The following is a 13,518-nucleotide window of genomic DNA, read 5'->3' on the forward strand; positions in this document are numbered from 1 at the left end:
TACCTTCCAAGAAAAGCTAATATTCTTCAAAGTGTTCCATATAACAGAAACAGAAGGAATGTTGCCAAACTCTTTTTATGAGGCTACAGTTATCTTGATAACCAAAACCACACAACAACTCAACCAAGAAAGAGAATTATAGACCAATCTCACTCATAAACATGAATGCAAAAATACTCAATAAAATACTGGCAAACTGGTTCCAAGAATACATCAAAAAATCATCTACCATGATCAAGTCAGCTTCATCCCAGAAATGCAGGGCTGGGTCAACCTATGAAAATCTATCAATGTAATCCATAATATAAATAAACTGAAAAAAACATATGATCATTTCATTAAATGCGGAAAAACATTTGACAAAATCCAACACTCCTTCATGATAAAGGTCTTGGAGAGATCAGGGATACAAGGAACATAACTAAATACAATAAAAGGTAATATACAGCAAGCCAACAGCCAACATCAAATTAAATGTAGAGAAACTCAAAGCGATTCCACTAAAATCAGGAACAAGACAAGGCTGTCCACTCTCTACATATTTTTTCAACATAGTTCTTGAAGTTTTAGCAATAGCAATAAGACAACAAAAGGGGATCAAGGGGATTCAAATTGGAAAGGAAGAAGTCAAACTTTCATTATTTGCAGATAATATGATGGTGTACATAAGTGATCCTAAAAACTTTACCAGAGAATGCCTACAGCTAATAAATACCTTCAGTGATGTGGCAGGACACAAGATCAACTCAAAAAAAAAAATAACCCAAAAAAAAAACCAAAAAAAAGTAGCCTTCCTATCAAATGATAAAGAAGCTGAGAGAAAAATCAGAGAAACACCACTTTTTACAATAATCACAAATACCATAAAATATTTTGGGGTAACACTAACCAAAGAAGTGAAAGACCTATTTGACAAGAACTTTAAGTCTTTAAGTCTTTGAGAAAAGAAATTGAAGAAGATACCAGAAAAACGGAAAGATCTCCCATGCTCTTAGATAGGTAGGATCAACATAGTAAAAATGGCAATCCTACCAAAAGCAATCTATAAATTCAATGCAATCCCCATCAAAATCCCAACACAATTCTTCACATACCTTGAAAGAACAATAATCAAATTCATTTGAAAAAACAAAAAACTCAGGATAGCCAAAACAGTTCTGTACAATAAAAGAACTTCTGGAGGCATCACCATCTCTTACATCAAGCTCTATTACAGAGCTACAATATTGAAAACAGCTTAGTATTGGAATAAAAACAGAGAGGTTAACCAATGGAATCAAACTGAAGACCTGGATATTAATCCACACACCTATGAATATCTGATTTTTGACAAAGAAGCTAAAATTATAAAATTGGAAAAAGTAAGTATCTTCAACAAATGGTGCTGGTATAACTGGATGTCAACATGTAGAAGAATAAAAGTAGATTCATATCTATTGCCATGCACAAAACTCAAAGTCCAAATGGATTAAAGACCTCAATATAAATCCAACCACATTGATCCTGATAGAAGAGAAAGTGGAAAGTAGTCTTCAATACATGGGCACAGGAGACCACTTCCTAAATATAACCCTAGTAGCACAGACACTGAGAGCAACAATAAACAAATGGGACCTCCTGAAACTGAGAAGATTCTGTAAAGCAAAAGACACAGTCAATAAGACAAAAAGGCAGCCTACAGAGTGGGAAAAAAAACTTCATCAACTCCACATCAGACAAAGAACTGCTCTCCAAAATATATAAAGAACTCAAAAAAATAAACATTAAAATTCTAAATAACCCAATTTAAAAATGGAGTACTGAACTAAACAGAGTAGTCTCAACAAAAGAATCTCAAATGGCCAAAAGATACTTAAGGAAATGTTCAACATCTTAGCCTTCAGGGAAATCCAAATCAAAACAACTCTGAGATACCATCTTACACCAGTTAGAATAGCTAAGATCAAAAACACCAATAACAGCTTATGCTGAAGAAGATGTGAAGTAAGGGGAACATTCATCTATTGCTGGTGGGAATGCAAACTTGTACAAACAGTTTGGAAATCGGTATTGCAGTTTCTCAGAAAATTGGGAATCAACCTACCTCAGGATCCAGCAATACCAACCTTGGGCATATACCCAAGAGATATTCAATCATACTACAAGGACATTTGTTTAACTATGTTCATAGAAGCATTATTTGTAATAGCCAGAGCCTGAAATTAACCTAGATACCCCTCAACTGAAGAATGGATAAAGAAAATGTGACACATTTACACATTAGAGTACTACTCAGCAGTAAAAAGCAATGACATCTTGAATTTTGCATGCAAGTGGATGGAAATAGAAAACACCATCCTGAGTGAGGTAATCCAGACCCAAAAAGATGAATATGGTATGTACTCACTCATAAGTAAATACTAGCTATAAACAAAAGACATTGTGCCTATAGTTCATGATCCTAAAGAAGCTAAGTAATAAGGTGAACCCAAAGAAAAACATATATAGATCCTCCTGGAAATTGGAAACACACAAAATCGCCTGACAAAATTGAGAGCATGGGATTGCAGGGAGAAGGAAGGTTAGAAGGGGAAGAGGAGGGGAGAAGGGAAAGGTTGAGGAGAACTTGAGGGAATGGGATAGTCAAGATAGAGGAAAAACAGAGATGAGAGCAAGAAAAGTGATATCTTGATTGAGGGAGCCATTATAGGGTTAGCAGAAACCTGGCTCTAGAGAAATTCCCAGGAATCCACAAGGATAACCCTGGCTAGGACCCTAAGCAATAGAGGAAAGGGAGCTTATCTTGACTTACCTTGCAATCAGGCTGATGATTATCTTAAATATCACCATAGACCCTTCATCCAGCAACTAATGGAAACAGAGGCAGAGACCCACATCAGAGCACTGGACTGAGCTCCCAAAGTCCAGTTGAAGAGTGGAAGGAATGAGAATATGAGCAAAGAGGCCAAGACCATCAAGGGTTCATCCTCTGAAACAGTTGACCTGAGCTAATGGGTGCTCACCAACTCTAGCTGGACTGGGAAGGAACAAGCATAGAACCAACCTAGTCCCTCTGAATGTGGTGGACAGTCGCATGGCTGGGGCAGACTGAGGTCTCACTGGCAGTGGCACCAGCATTTACCTTCACTGCAAGTACTGGTTTTTTGGAATCCCATTCTCTTTGATTATATGCCTTGCTCAGCCTAGATAGAGTAGGGAGGGTCTTGGACCCTCCACAAAGCAATGTACCTTACCTTCTATGAGGATTGGATGGGAGTGGGGTGGGAGGGTGTGTGGAGGGAATAGAAGGGGGAGGGGGAACTTGAATTGGTATTTTTTAAAAATCCAATAAATTAAATTTAAAAAAACAAAAAAGAAAAATCTCATTAAAATTAAAGATATGACGCCCCTGGGTGCTTGTTGTTGTACTCTTGATAAGACACCTAGAAAGAACTATCTTCACTGCATGATGCTTTAAGTACAGCTACATTAATCACAGACAGCAAACTAGCCATAAAATTAGAAATTGCTTCATTTATCTCTGTATCATATGCTATTCGTGTGGTTTGTTCATAGCTAATATTGAGTATAGATTCCAGGACACTTTACAACAACCTCATTTCTCAAAAATGTTCATCCTTTCATTTCAATAGACCTGCCTCAGATGAGACTTTTTTTCCTTAAGAAATATCATTGTTTTCCATAATATCACAAAACAGTTCATCTTGGTTTGAAAACAACTTAGGATTCTCAGAAATAGAGAATTGATCATGTGATCTCTGGTGAACCCATGTAATTACTATGAACTCAATAATATGTTAAAATCCTATAATAATGTAGAAAAGTTTACAGTTAATCCAGCCATAGGAAAACGGTCATGCATGGAGAAAATCCTGCTTAGAATGATGTGTCGCCTCTTTCCCTTACAGGATGCATTCTGTGCCACAGTTCCCCAAGTCCAGATTCCTTCCTTGCAGATTTATGCCAAAGCATGTTATGATCCACATACATGATAGCTTTACAAGAAATAATGTAAGTGGAGGCTCTGTAATCTGAAAATGTGAAGTGCAAAATATTTGCTTGACTGGGCGCCACAAGTCTAAGCTTCCATACCTGACCTAAGTGGCCCATCAATGTCAAAACACAGGCACACTTATGATGTCCCACAGAACATTTGTGGATTTTGTGTAAATGAAACACAAGTCAATGCAGGTGTATCTGTATATAAGACAGAAGTTAAACACGAGTGAGTGAATATCACATTTAAACTTGAACGACATCTCCAAAATGAATATTTTGAATGTATAATATTCCTAACACATCCCCTTAAGTAAAGAAACATCCACAAATCCAAAAGATTCCCTTACCTCAGGCAATTTGCCTAAGTCCCCTTGAACTGTACACCTAATTTCTTCATGTTCACAGATACTATACAAACCCTTCCTTTGTAATTCTACCACCCACCCATAATTTTAATAGTCCCAGAAAATACCTATTAATTCAGCCTAAGTCATCCATTAAAGAAAATTCACTCTCTAAATGTCCTGCCTTTCTGCGAGGAAATAGTTTTAAAGCTAGGCAACATACAACGAGACCCATACTCCTTACATGATTTTATGAACAGGTCTGTATCCCATGTCATCATAGACGTGACATAAGACTTTGATCATATTCCCTTTCAGCTTTTATGTTTTCTAGCCTAAAGCATTCAATTTCTTTAATCAATGTTCGTATAGAAACCCCTTGATCATTGTCCTTATTCTTGTCTGGGATTCCTCTAGGTCTGTCTTGTCTGTGGTGTGGTGGTCAGACAACTCCAGTTCGTATACAGTCATAGGATGATACCTTCTGGCTTGTTTCTGAGGTAGGCCACTGGTGCTCAGGGGATCAGTCTGGAATCATTTCTTAGGTCCCTTCTCTGGGTCTAAGGTTGCGAACCCATCACTTCTCCCATCATGCCTTTTCTTCCTTTCAGTAGATGGCTTAGCAGTGTGCACCAGTTAATCTTTGGGGTTTTTCCATTCTAGAAACTGAGAACTCATCCTTTGATTTATTCCCACACCTGGTAGCTTTTCATCAGCATCACAGCAACTTCAGTGGAGATTTTGTTATTTTGACAAATTTGTAGAACGTCAGCCATCTCCTAAGGCAGCCTTGCTCAGAGATCTCCCTACCACCGTGTTCACCTCCTGCCCCCTGTATTCTCACACATTGCTTCCTGTCTTTCACTGAGTCCTTAACACACAATAAAAGCATTTCCCCCAAAGACCTGGGAACTATTTTTAAAAGTGTCTTTTATCAAATAGTTTATTTTTACAATATGTATTAAAGCAATCTGACCGTGTTTTACAAATTCCAACATCTTGCCCTGGGAACTAGTGAAAGCAATTTTTCACATATTTCTACTGAACACATTTAAATTCAAGGAGTTCCATTGAGAGCTTGACACCAGCAATGTGGAGATGCTAGTTAGAAAGCCTTTGCCCTCATTTTGTATCTCAGATGGAAGCATGTTGAGATGGTACCTCTTTATGTCCTTCTTACAGCTGGATTTGTCTTCTCTGTTTGTTTGTGTTGGTTGGTTTCCTAAAAGATAAAGTATGAAGACTGTACAAAATGTATATAATACCAATGTATCCACGTAGTTACAGATAGGAAACAAATTAGATAATGTTATATGTTGCTGCGCTTATTCCAATCTATGAACAAAATAGTTGTTAACTCATAATGTGTTAAGAAAGGAAGGCCCAAGTTTAAGATTCTACTCCTCAAAATCTTAAAAAATTGAAAATAGATATTTAAAATTGCTAAGATGTTAATGTTGAGGGTCTGAAAAATGTATCTCAGTTCATTGTTGTGGAATAATACTTATGTACACTGTGAAGATCTGTCAGTCTGGTTTGGTTAATAAAAATCTGAATGACCAATAGCTAGGCAGGATTTCAGGAGTAGACAGGACACTGGGAAGAAGAAGGATGGGCAATATGGAGACTAGGTAATAAAGCCATGAGTCAAACAGTAAATTAATAGAAATGAGTTTATTTAAGTTATAGGAGCTAGTTAGAAACAAACCTAAACTATTGGCTGAGATTTCAAAATTAATAATATCTCCATGTCATTATTGGAAGACTGATGGTCCCATAAAAAACCTGCCTACAGTTTATAAAGGACTTTCCTAGAGGGCTGGACACCATGGCATGAACTGGGCATGGTGGAACATATCTCTATTCCCTGCATTCTGGTGGTGGAGATAGGAGGCTTAGAAGTTAATAGCCTTCTCCAGTCCATAATGAATCAAGACCATCCTAGGCTCCATAAAAGAGAATGTTTCTAAAGGTGGAAGGAATAAATACTAGCCCATATTTGGTACCTTATATTGAATCAAGTTACCATTATGGTTAATAAAAGCCTAGGTGTAAAGATTTAAACTATGGCATTTCCAAGTGAAACACATGAAAAAGTCTTTATGAACCTGGACTAAGGGACAATTTCTTTTTAAATTGGCACACACACAAAGGAGGGAGCCTGAAAGAAAAACAGTCACTTTGTGTCTCATTGAAATTTAAAACTTGTGGCTTTCAAAACATACCAGTAAATTATAATTCAGTCCTAGTGGCTCCAAGTGTTGGTGTTTGAAAACGAGGACTTGGGGAGGTAATAAGATGAGGTCATGAAAGTGGTGTTCACAATCGTTAACTCCGGTAAACCGGAGACACTAGATAGTCTCTGTGATGGCTAATCTTGGCTGTAAAATGGAGTGGACCTAAAGTCTGCTAAAGCTCAAACATCTGGGCACATCTGTGAGGCATCTGCCTGACTGGGTTGTATGAGGTGAGAAGACCCACCCTAAATACAGGCCACACCTTCTGGTGACGTCACACATTAACAAGAGATGGAAGAAGGAACGTTTTGTTTTTCTGCTTGCCCTCATTCACGCTGGCAAGTTTATAGATCTTCTGGCTGAGGCACGCCTTCACTGGTGTTAAAACCCACTTCTCCAGGATTCTCACATAGACTGAAGACCACCAACTCTCTAGAAATTCCTGGGCCTCCAGCACCAGATGGAGACTGCTGAGATATCCAAGTCTCATGACTGAACAACTATCAGATTCTTGGCCTGTCCATTTAGAGACACCCGTTATATATATAACATGTATACATATTGTACACACATGTACCATGTAGTGTATATATACACATATATGATATATACATGTTTATTTATCCTCTTAGCTCTGTTCCTTTAGAGAACCCTGGTTCCTTCGCATTTTTTTCATGGGAGCAGCCAGTGCAAATGTTTCTGGTTGTGAGCCAAGGACAGAGATTCTGAACACAATCCCTATTGCTGACATCTTGAACTTGGTGTTCTGGGTCTCCGGAACTGTGAGATGGAAGTGTTCGAGCTCCCTAGTTTATGGTCTTTTGTTCTGACACTTTGAGCTAGCAGATCCCTGTCAGCTTTTAGGTTTCAGTTAGCTGTAAAACTTACAGAGGGCTGTAAAGATCACATACTCAAACCCAACATCAGGTCTTCGGTACTAGCACTGAGCTGCGATACCAAGTACACGTGAAGCTTGTACTCTCAGGACAGGAACAGGCTAGAAGAATTAAACTTTGCAACATATGGGATATGAAAGGTGTGGGCAGGGCTCAGGACATTCGTGCCAGTAGAAGAAAGGGAGCAGTAATGTTATTGCTTATACCGCACAAAGCCACGCTGAAATGAAAAGAGGAGATGTGTGTTTGGGGCAAAAGTAGACCTTTATTCAAATCCTGGTCACTGTTGATAGTCAGTGTGATTCTGAGCAAGTTCAACTCCTCACCTAAGTGATGCAGAGAAGCAGTTTCCAGGCCAGGAATTTCCGTGGGTATTGGACGAGGTATGTCATAATAGAAACCTCTACCGAACAGCAGATTTTCAGCAAGCGTTAGCTACTCCTGCCGGTATAGGCAAGGGTGGTCCTTTGAACACAGTGCATAGATGCAAAATCAAAACATCACGCAAGCTCTGTCAAACCGACTTAAGCCGGATCCCATCACCCAGCAGGACCCCTTGGCGATATTATTTATAAGTGAACTTGAAACTCAAAACCAAAGCCGTTATGTTGTCATATTATGTTCAAATAGCAAGTCTTTGCGGTAGAAAGAACCACATTAAACGGTTTAAAACTGATCAGTGTGTAAGGCTAATGGGGCGCATGTCTGTATCTGAGAGCTGGAGAAGGATTATGTGAGAATAGGAGAACTTCATTAACTGGACCCCAACAGGCCCCCTCTCCCACATGCGCCCATGATCCTTAGAGGATAACACTTATTGTAACACTTTTAAAGACGTACCACCAGTCTGGACCCCTGAAACCTATTGAGACAGCCTCCAATAAGGTAACAGGCCCACCAGCGATTCCCATCCAGAAACGGGGAGCAAACGCTGTTGTATTCTGGAATGCAATTGGCCGCCACGTTCACGATATCTGTACTACACTCTTTATACAATTTATAGAACACAACGAATGAACCCCTCATCTTCTTACTCTCAGTCAAGGGTATATAAACGTAGTTTAAAAATCCAAAGGTGGCCTCCTTGGCCACTCTGTTAATGGTCAGCACTGCCCTCTAGTGGCAAGCATGACTAATCACAGCTCTGTCTTTCTTCAGTGACCGCAAGCCAGGGCAGTGATTTGAGGGAAAGGTCCTGGTGTTGGAGGCATTAATTACCAAACGGAATGAGATTTTGACATTTTTTGGTTTTATTTTTCTAGCCTGAACATTTTTCACAGTTCCTAGTGGAAATCTGAAAGTTCATGGCGCCTGATGGGAAAACTAAGAACCATGAAACTGTCCAAGCTTTCTGTATGTGTGACCTGAGGAGACCAGCTCATGTATGTAAACTAAGGAGTGCAGATTTTACACGTGTTTCCTCTTATTCGCTTCATGTGTTTCACGATAATCCCGGAAAGACATTGGTCAGTCAGTCACAGACAGAATAGGAAACTCTATTCAGAAAAGTGAATAGACTTTATAGACAGCTGGAAAAGAGAGCAAGACAAGTCTACTTCTGCTTCCTGGTCCAAAGGAAAGAAAGAAGAAGGGAAAGACTCAAGCTTGGTTTTCTACCTCTCTTAGAGGAACCAAACACACAAGTGCCTGTAAATAAATATAAAGAAAGAAAAAACAAAAAGATGTGCTAAAGGAAATACATGTTTCAGATGATACAAGTCTGGGGTCTTTAATTTTCCTAAGTGGTGGTCAAGCTAGGGACCTTCGTAATAGATACGGATGTACTGCAGTCATTTTGTGTTTGGGTGTATTACGTACACGCATGTATGTGTGTGTTCATGTGTGAGCAGGTGCACGTGTATGCATGATGTGGAAGCCAGAGAACAATCTCTAAACTTTAGTTAAGAGCCTTCCACCTTTGTTTACACATAGGATCTTTCGTTGACCTGGAACTTGCCAGTAAGCTAGTCTAGCTGGCCAGACAGCCACAGGAACCCTCTGTTGTTGCCTCCATTGCCCTGGGATTACTGGCATAGACCACCATATCTGTCTTTGTTTTATGAGCTCTGGGTGCTTATTCTTGGGTGGCAAACACTTTACTTAAGAAGCTGCCTCCCCAGTCTGATTGCAGTCAGTTATGACGGAAAGAACATAATGGATGCAGAAATGTGACTTCACCCCTAGAGATGCTAAATCAGTCAACGGAGGGCTGTAGTTCGAAACTACCCACTCCGGTAGCTTCGTCACCCCGTGAATGTGGCACATCCAAGGACAGCGGAACATTCATCCAACTCTGGCTTTCGAAGAAAACCAAAAGTCAGGTAAGCTCCTGCACATGCTCCAGCCAGGCCTGGTGACACTCTTCAACTTCTGAGAAAAGCAAATACCAGGGGCCAAACATTGGCATTCACGCCCTGAGGGCAACCTGTTTGCAAGGTCATGCAAGGCAATGTACTAATGCCACAGCTGGACAGGCTGGCAAGCATCCCTTTTAACCACAGAGGGACTCTTGGTTCTGAGGAGAAGAAGGACCGGGTTTTGACTTTTAGGATTTGTAGAACTCCAAAAGACTTATAATTCTATAAATCACAAGACTGTCACGATTTAGAGCCCCAGAGAGGCTAGAGGAATTATTCAAAGGCACACAGCTCTTCAGCGGCTCCGTCATAGACACTGCCTAATTCAATTGCCATTTAACTGAGAGCCTGAAGGGGTTTGGCTTTGTACTAACCTGCTGTGGTTTGGGAGCAAGTGGGGAGCACACTGTCCAGTGTCTTTGGAATGTAGTTCATTGCAGACGTGCTGGGGTAGCTGCCTGATGAATAATTTTCCAACTGCCTTATTCTAACTTGACCATAGAGTAACGGAGACAATTTTCCATTTTTCCCCAGCGCCTCCTAGAGCCTTGCTCCATCTACTGCCTTTGATATGACACTCATATTCTATATCCTAAATGGTTTTTGCAAAATGACTTAAAGATGCCATAATATCCTGTCTTCAAGGTGAAAGGGGGCTATATCTCACTAAAATGCTTTGACTTCATACTCATGATTTAACACTAGAAATTCTTCTACATTTGCCTGTGTTAGAATGGCCATATCTAACTTGACTTGAGTTTCTGCTGAATTATATTTGAAGTCTTCCTCTGGTTAGATTATTTTAGTTCCAAATGAATCCTTTTGGGTGACACAAGCAAAAACACAGTTACAGAAAAAAAGCAGAAAAATATATAAAACATTGGAGAAAATAATTTTTAATGTACAAAGATGCATTCTACACTATATTAACTTCATTTTGACAAGGGAACATCATGCCATATAAAATAACAAACGTGAAAACTCGGGTTTGTTTGTAATTTAACTCCTGGTATAGTAGTGGTTTGAATAAGAAATGTCTCCAGGAGGCTACTGTATTTGAGATCTCCCTCACTAGTTGGCGGTACTGCGATTTTTTGAGCATGGAGCCTTGTTGGAATAAATAATGTCACTGAGAATTTTCAGAGTTTATTTTCTCATTCAACTTCCTGTTCTCTCTCTAGCCATCCTGTGTGAGAAGTCTGACCACAGAGCCTCCAGCTAAGATAACTGCAGCCATTCTTCCCCACCATTGTAGACTCTCTCTCTCCATAGTAATCAAAGTGAATGCTTCTTCTCTAAGTTCCTTATATTTATGGTGGGTTTTTTTTTATTTTAACAGTAGCTAGTACAGATTCTTACCAGGAATAAAGAATGTGTAGGACTACTGAATTTCAGACTCAAAGAATGGTTGGATGTAGTGATATTTAATTTTATTTTAATAAATAAAGCTCGCCTGAAGAACAGAGAGTAAAACAGTCCCACTGGTCAGCCATACAGACTAGGTAGTGGTAACACACACCTTTAATCCCAGTAGCCACACTAGTTACCCATAGAGGCTGGGTGGTAGTGGTGCACACCTTTAATTCCAGCACTAGAGAGGAATATAAGATGGGAGGAGACAGGTCTCAGCTCAATCTCATTCCGAGGATTCATAGAGGCAGGATCGCCATTTCGGTCTGAGGGAGAGGTAACAGCCAGTGGCTAGCTGCTTTGCTTTTCTGATCTTCAGGTTAAGCCCCAGTATCTGTCGCTGGGTTTTTATTATTTGCACTACAATTAGATTGTGATGGGCCATTCTAGTAGCCTACACACAGCGCTAAGAGTACACTGGATGGTGGAGGGCCAACTCATTGCATTTCAGAAGGGAATAAGGATTCTTTAGCAGCTCGGATAGAACCCAATCCTGTGATGTTTTGACAAAAAAAAAATATCTAAATGCTTTCTGCCCATGTCTTCAAAGCTTAAAAATCACAAAACAACAGACTAATTTCTTTGGTGGAGGAAATTTCAAGAGCGTGCCACCTTGAGTCTGAGGCATAAACATTACTGATAACTCTCATGTGGGTCCAAAGTGACACAGAGCAAGTGGGGCAGGAAAGAAAATATAAAATGTACACCTTGGAGAGAGAGAGAGAGAGAGAGAGAGAGAGAGAGAGAGAGAGAGAGAGAACATTGGGAAACTTAAGGTTGTCACAAAAGCACATGCTGGGAAAGAGGCTGAAATTGGTAAAGAATTTAGCATCATTTGGCCTTGTGCTTTGCACTGGAAAAGCAAGAAACGTGCTCAGAGGAAAAGACCCCATTGAGCTAAGCTCCCATCTTGTGAATGAATAAAGCCTGCAGAATTCTCTGCTTCTAGAAAATGGCAGCAAGCAAAACTGGTGCTAATGTGGATTAAGAGGGCCAGGGTCCACCCCAAACTAGCAGTGGAACTTGGTAGTAGCTTCCAAGTGGTATTGGCTTTGAAGGCTTGAAAGATGCAGGAGTGAGAGGTTCCTCTTCTTTTATCTTATTTTTCCAGGTTGGACCTAGCGACCATCAACTATGTGGGAATGAGATATAAAAGTTCCACTTATAATCACTTAGGTTTTGCAGTAGCCAAAGAGGGTTAATTTCCTCTTAGTTACAAAACAGGCCCTACATCTCACTTATATTTGTATCCCACTAAAACCTACAATGATGATTTTCCTGTAGATGGTACTCAAGGGACTACCATGTGAATTAAATTGTTAAATAAGATACAAGTAGGTTATCGCTGAGAAATAGTTCTCTGCATAACATTGCTCTATAATTAATGGCATAAGGAGTCATTTAGCCCATGATTCTGCTGGTTACAATTTATGCTGGGCTTGACGAAGAAGTCATGTCTAGCATCTACAGTCAACTGCAGGTCCCTTGAGGATTGATTCATCCACAAAGACCTCAGATAGGATGATTCATATCTGCTCCACATGGTTTCTCATCGTCTGTCAGGATATCCTGGCTTTGTTCTCATGTTGTGGCAGGATTCTAAGAGACAGCAGAACTACACAAGGACATTGGAATTCTATACTCAGAATGAGGGTATGGTAATTTCCACAAGATTTTCTTGGCCAAAGAAAGTCATGAAACAAGCCTATATTTTAATGTTGAAAAAGTAGACCTTACTCTTTAATAGCAAGAGCTGGGAAGTTTTGTTTCAGAACTTGTATTTCCAATGTGTGGTGAAGATTTGGGTGTGTTTGAAATCAATTTAATGTAAATTTATCACCTAGAAACATCTATCATTATAGAAATGTCATTAATGTGCTTCCACGAGTAAAACATCACCACTATAGAACTACTATAACTTCCCCTGGTGCAATAGTGGCACAATTGTCACGGGAGTGATCAACCACTTTTTAGTTGTAATAAAGCCCTGCTTATTTAACCAGATGAAATCCACATCAGCCACCTTCATTGGACCAAGAACTTATGGTAAATAGGTCATAGGCTGAGTGGAAAACATCATACTGTTATTTTTCTTTTTTAAATTTTTTTATTTATTTTATTGAGCTATGCATTTTTTCTCTGGTCCCTTCCCTTCCATATCCAGGAAATGTGGGATACCATGAAAAGACCAAACTTAAGAATAATAGGTATAGAAGAAGGAAAAGAAGTCCAACTCAAAAGCACATACTGTTATTTTTCTAACTGGGCATGGCAT

Source organism: Microtus pennsylvanicus, chromosome 7 (genome assembly GCF_037038515.1).
Source record: "Microtus pennsylvanicus isolate mMicPen1 chromosome 7, mMicPen1.hap1, whole genome shotgun sequence".
Lineage (NCBI taxonomy): Eukaryota > Metazoa > Chordata > Mammalia > Rodentia > Cricetidae > Microtus > Microtus pennsylvanicus.